Genomic DNA, 6,896 nt, shown 5'->3' with positions numbered 1-6,896 from the left:
TGGATGACTAACTGAACACAAATAACTGGAGGGTAAAGAGATTTAAAATGCATCTCATTTCTCTCCTTGACCTAGTCCCAGCCTTAACTGTAACATCTTGGAGGTAAATGTTCAGAGGGGGCAGATTTTTTTCCTGCAGGGTATTTTCATTTCATTTGAAGTTTCAAGAGTTTCTCCTTTTATGAGTGTCTTATGCAATGCCATGAGCCTAGCAGAACCGGATGTGGCAGGGTGTTCTGGCATTTCAGTCTTGCACTTGCTCCTTCCAGGTGAAGGAATGCTTCCAAAAGAACAGGTGTGTATCAGCTAAACAGGTCAGCTGATATCACACACACATGTCCGCTTCCATTGGATCTGGGTAAATATCTGCAGTAATTCTTTGCTAATATTTGCTCAAACAGTTGCCCTCTGTGCATGTTCCATGGAACATTTGCGCTATACCCCATTTCCATGTTTTCCAGCTTCTGCATTTGTTTTTACCGAGACCTGTTTCCCATACACTATTACTTGCACACCAGTCACAGCCTGTTCTGTTGTCTGTTGTTTTGTTCTTTGGTTACAAGGTCTTTGTGGCAGAGAGAAATATTCTGCCCTGTGATTACATGCCTAGCAGAGCAGAGGTTTGGCCTGAGACCGAGATAGATAGATTAAAAAGAAAGAAGGAAAGAAAGAGGGAAGGAAGGAAGGAAGGAAGGAAGGAAGGAAGGAAGGAAGGAAGGAAGGAAGGAAGGAAGGAGAGAGAAAGAGAAAGAGAGAGAGAGAAAGAAAGAAAGAAAGAAAGAAAGAGAAAGAAAGAAAGAAAGAAAGAAAGAGAAAGAAAGAAAGAAAGAAAGAAAGAAAGAAAGAAAGAAATCAGTTCAGCTTCTCTTTCAATGTTCATGACTTCATATCACCTTCCACAGCAACTTACTCAAGACTGGATGTAAGTCACTCAACTCATTCTTTTTTTTTCAGTGACTTGTTCCTGTACTGAGCAACTAATTCAAGACTAGCTGTAGGACACCAAACTCCTGTTTATTTTCTCTTCCACCCTCCTCCTCCAGCCCCTCAGTTAGTTGCTCCTGTACTGGGCCATGTTTCCTCAATTCTAAACATTTGATTTTTACTAGGCACATGGTGTGACCCATGTATTATAAAAAAATATACCTTTGCCTGACACAAATGTGGAACGTGCAAAGCCCAGTCTGTAACCAGGGGTAAGAGAAAAGAATGGGATCCAGATCCAAACCTTCTCAGGCTTTTGCAAGTGATTAACTATGGTTCCAGTGTTAATGTTCAGGTATAAATCTGAATCACTACATCAGAGGGCAGAGAATTCTAGTTAAGCATCTCTTTAAAAGGTTAGATCCAATGTCTGTGTATTCTTCTCTTACAGTACATCACAGATCAGACTCATTTAAATCTAGAGAGCTAAATTCAAGTAAGTAGAAGAGGGATGGTTTACAGTACCCAAGAATTTATCTCTGTTAATTTTTGCTAACAGAAAATTTTCGTTCAGGTTCTTCCAAATAATGTCTTCCTATGATATTTGACGTAAATATTTATTTAAATTAATGCAAATTTTTCAGGTTGCTCAGGATAATTTGTACCACAATTTGTAACCAATATTTACTCCACCAGATCTAACTTGCAAGTTAAAACTTTACCTCAAGTCCTAGCTTGGCTTACTTTCTAATTTTTTCCTTTAAAAGAGCCTTTTTCAATCTTTCCAAAGGAATCATATAAGCTATAAATATCTTTATCTTATATTTAAGTTTATTATTATTATTACAAAATTAAAGACCAAATTAAATTTGTCACCAGCATTTCCTCTAAGTCACTCTCGGTAAAAATTCAGCAATGGTCTTAGAGATAGTATCTTTTCAAAAGTTCCCATCTCTTGCCTTGTGGGCTGCAGAACTAGTGCAGTGGTCAGATACTCGTGGAAGACTGGTTATCAAAGTGAATATTACATGAAATCAGAAAATGTCACAGGAAATAATTTCACAAAGGAGCCAGAGGATCTGAGCTAGTAGAAAAAAACAGTATTAGATGGTCTAGGATATTATTTTCCATGCTTCATCTAGTTTAGTGCCAATAACCAAACAGCAGATGAAAATAGCAAGTTAAGAGTTCTAAAAAAAACTACTTCCATCCCATTAATCATATGAGAAATTTTATTTCTATGTAATGCATTTCTATACTTCCAAAAGAAACCATCAGTTCTCTAAAGTTTTGTGTATCATCTTCAACTTACTTGAGGCCAAGATGATTTTCTTCTCCTCCAGCAAGAGCTCTGAACGACTGATATGCTTTCAGGCAGCTTTTCTTGCTGCCTCACCCTTTGGAAGCCTAAAGTACTCCTTCCAATCTTTTGCATTACTGGTTACTACATGCAGAAAGAAACCGAGGTGCTACAAACACGAAATACTCCAGCAACTGTGTCCTTAATGAAGTTAACAAATGGAATTGCACTTTCAGGCAATTAACTTTTTGCCCTGGAAACCTCTCCTGGCCTTCTCTACTTCTTTTGAGTTGGATCTTACTGACAAACCATGTTTCTCTGTCAAGAAGCATTAAACATTACTCTTCTATACAATCTCAAGATGGCATTATAGTGTGGAAATAACCACTTCCACCCATTTTTCCAATGTAAGAATCATGTTAAAAATGTAACCTAAATTTTCTTTCCGTGGTAAGGTAGGTGTTATTTTCTGTACTTAGCAAAACACCCTTCCCAGCTACACCTTGTCAAAATATGAAAGCTTAAATAAAAGTAGACATTCTGTAACTCCCAAAGGTGGCAGATAAAATTGGTGATCTGGAAGCTGCTCAATGAAACAAATAATTGTCAGAATAAGCACCTCTAACCACAAATATCAATTGTTAAGTTCATGTGATATCCTCTTTAAATGGTATTTGAAAATGAAATGAATTATGGTGAGTTAGGTCAAAACCTTCCTTACTCATTTTCTGACCCTACCAACTAGAAAAATGTCTTTTTTCCCCATTGTGCCCCAAATGGAGTATGTTTCACCCAAACTGCCTAGTTCCAATGTCATCTTTCTATTCTCACACGAGTATTACTCCTTGAATTCCTAGTTCACTCCTTGCCAGTACAGAAAAGCAGCTAAAGAGCGACTCTCCACTTTCCCAGGAGCAGAGTCTTAGTGCCTTCCTGTAGCCCTACTAGGACACATACTCAAGACTTGTCAGCTGAATCTCTGCCAAACAAGTTGGAAACAAGACTTGGAACAAGGCTTGATTTGGGCTGAATTTCACTGGGACAGCACCAGAGTATTTTCCTAATTAAAAGTATTACTTTTACAAGCCATGAAAATGCTTGATCTTGTCAACAGGAAGTTGCACACTGCAGGTAGTCTTGTTCTCAAACAGTCAAACAAACAATTAGAAGTCACAGGGTAATTACACAGATGTTTGGCATAATTAATTACAAGGACTATAAGGTCAACATATTTTATTACTTCAACTGTAGACTTCACTACAGATAAAGACAGAATACACTTCACAATCTGGGGTTTAACCTTACTGTGGTGTTTTGACTCAAAATAAACTTAAATTTCCTGACTGAAAAGTGCTGATCTGCAAGTGAATATAATTATGGACAGAATCTGAGGCATGCACGGTGGCAAGACAGATTTCTGAAAACTATTTATTTCCTGCTGTTGCTGAACCATTGCTATCAAACAGAACATGCCCTTTCATGCATTGCTCTGTTTAGTCAGCCAAGAGCAAAGCTCATGCTGACATTCAGAGTTGTTTCCAAAGACCTCAAACGTATACAGTAACATTTCTCTCTGTTATTGTGTGAAAGATGCCCTCTGACACCTCCAGAAGCCATATGTAAACTGGCATAGCTTAGCCTATATGCTAGCTGAGTGTGAGATTCAGCTCAGTATATTTAAACTCCTTATTACTCCACAACACCCATCAAGAACAAATGATTATTTTATTTACATTAGATTGACTTGAGACCCCTTCAGATAAAATTGCAATTTTGGGGGTTTTGCAGTCATTGCAGAAACAACTTTGTAGTGCTTGATGTGAAATTTTGTCTGAACATAGAATCATAGAATGGTAGGAGTTAGAAGGGACCTTTAGAGAACATCTAGTCCAACCTTGTGGACTGCATGGTTACTACCAGGAGAAAGTGTGATATTCATCTGGGATAAAATTGAGCTTTTTGTACTTTATTCTTATTGAACATAAGAAATTTCCTTTCAGATACCTGTCTGTATGGCACAACTTAGTGTTAAACATATATTTCTGTGTGGAAACTGAAAAATAGTATTCTTTGCTGTTGTTATTGTTCTCCTAGATAATGGTTGGAATAGCTTAGTCTTTGTTTTCACAGATGCTTGACTCATTGCTGTTCATTCAGTGTTTTGGTAGCAGAAAGAAAAAAAATTTGGCAATGCTGCGCATTCTCTATGCCTGTGAATTTGCTGAATATTTTGTTTAAAAATACTGTCATGGTAAGGATCTGTTCTTCAGCAAACAGTATTGAAATATTCACACAGCACAGATTTTACACTAATAACTAACAGGATGGCAAATTCTATAAATTAATAACTTATTAAATTAATATGGCAAATTATTATTATATATTTTACTAATATAAAAATTATTCTGAGTCTTTGTATGGACATGTACCTTGCTCTCTGTTCTGGAAATGGATTCATTTAGTATTTCATTCATGATTTGGAGAATAGATTTATTGATATCAACCTTGGATGGGCAACAAGTACTCTAGAAAAAAAGAACTGACATCCAAATTATCCAGATAAACTGGAAAAATATCTAAAATTAAGGACAAACATTAAAACTATTTGAGCAATTGATTCGGGATTGGCAAAAGGAATTTAAGAATTGCAGTGGGAATTAGGTAACCAAAGCCAGCCAGGAAAGTGGAAGTTTGCTATCATTTCCAGTCAGCATTTTAATAAAATCATCTTATTATTTCCATTCAGTTATTCTGTTTACCATTGAGTAAGTCTGAAACACTTCTGCACTCATAGCACTGCTGCATAATCCTATCTATGCAAGCTGCCATGAATTTATAGTCCAGCTTCATCCTTGTTAGAGAAATTCTCAAAACAGACTTTAATCTATAACTACCAGTGGTTCTTAGAACGAATATATTTCCTGCTAGCAGTAACAGACTGTCAGAAATCACCACAAAACTGATCAGATAAAGCAGTCAAAGATATACTAATGAGACTCAAAATGTTGGGGACATGAAGAGCAATTGTTAGTAAGCTGGGTAGCTGCATAACTCTTTAAATACACTATTCATTGTAAGAGTAAATCCCTTCTTTAAAATCAAAGATATTACTTGCAGGTTATAGTAGTGACCCATGAAGGAAGGAGTCTGTTCATAACATCTTCAGTTCAGCTCAACTCCTCTCAATTGTGTTTCCAGAAGATGCTCTTTCAGCTCATCTTAACCAGCACTATAATATTTTCGAGAAAGACACTGCTTTAAGTTGAGGCCAGAGCTTAAGACATGACACTAATATTTTAAAAGACACTGCTAACAACTGTTACTCTTTTCACTTTTTCTCATTTATCTCCCAAAATACCCATAAGAGGGACACAAGAAAACTCTCTGCATGCCTACTAGGGCACATTCTGTGGCAGCGCTTCCATCAAGGGTAGTTTTATTCTTTGTGGTTATTGAAATTAAAAGAAAAAGCAGCGCAGAGAAGATCTTCATCTGGAGCTGTTTCTCCAATACTATATATCACACACCATTTCTTCTCTAGTTTGAAGAGGAACACATCAAGAAGTCTGCCAACAAAACCATGGTTTCAAAACCAGTATTTCAACAAATACTGTTTTCACACTATGAAATATGACTTGGAGTTTTAAATACCTTGTTTTCGGACAATGGCAAAGGGAAGAGTTATTGAACTCAGTGTGGACACTTGAAATCACCAATGTCATAGCTCTGACCTCTATCCTTTCTTAGTACTTAGCCTGCAATCATGTTTTATTAAATATTGAGATTCATTATACACTGTTCTAGACAGTAGCTAGGCTTGTTGTGTATTTAAGGTTTTCATTAGATTTCTCCTGGCTAATCTTACAAGTTGTAACTGTACAGCATAATACAGCCATTGCTTTTTGCACACAAAAAAAATATGCTTAGACCAATCTATATACCTATTTATTTATAATTCTAGCACTGACCTAGTTTCTCAGGCATTTCTACTCTATCACTTCATTTACCAAGGTGGCAAGTAGCACAGATCACCGTCCCTTCAATGGCTCTGTTTTAAAAACTCCTAAGTCAGAAGTCAACTGCACATATCTATTTTCAATTACTACTCAAAAATCCTCTCACCTTTTGTAGTTTAGAAGTTAAAAATGCTCATATTCCAGGCTCATGGATTTCCCCCTAGCTTCTCTAGTGCAAAAGTAGATTGTAAGAGTATATTGCTTATCAAGGTGGATCATCTCACAGGGCCATTGAATTTAATGGATTGCACAACACAGAGATAATCATTACTTCCAGAAGACTTGAGATCAAGCTGAGCAAAAGTTTTGCTCTTGACTTTGAGAACAGCATAGTAAGTCTTGTGAATGTCTGTAAAGGAATCCTTCAGTGGACAAAGTTTAATTGAATATTGGAAGATTTTATAGGTCAGATACACTGAAACATGCTTCTATTACCTTACAATCTAGGCTATTATAATGTTGCATGAGAGAAAATTTATAAAATTTTCATTATGAACTCTGAATAATACTTATATGTTTAGCTTGGAACCACTAGAAAGGAAAGTGGTTGTGGTAAGAAAACATGTATTTCCTCAGCTAGTTTAATCAGTGCAAACATAATGAACTCATGTGAGCCATAACAAGCTGATTCAGGTCTATCATGGTGGAGTTTCAAT

This window comes from Colius striatus, chromosome 7, assembly GCF_028858725.1.
Source record: "Colius striatus isolate bColStr4 chromosome 7, bColStr4.1.hap1, whole genome shotgun sequence".
NCBI lineage: Eukaryota > Metazoa > Chordata > Aves > Coliiformes > Coliidae > Colius > Colius striatus.
The sequence above is the reverse complement of the archived record's forward strand: the minus strand, read 5'-3'. Positions refer to the sequence as shown.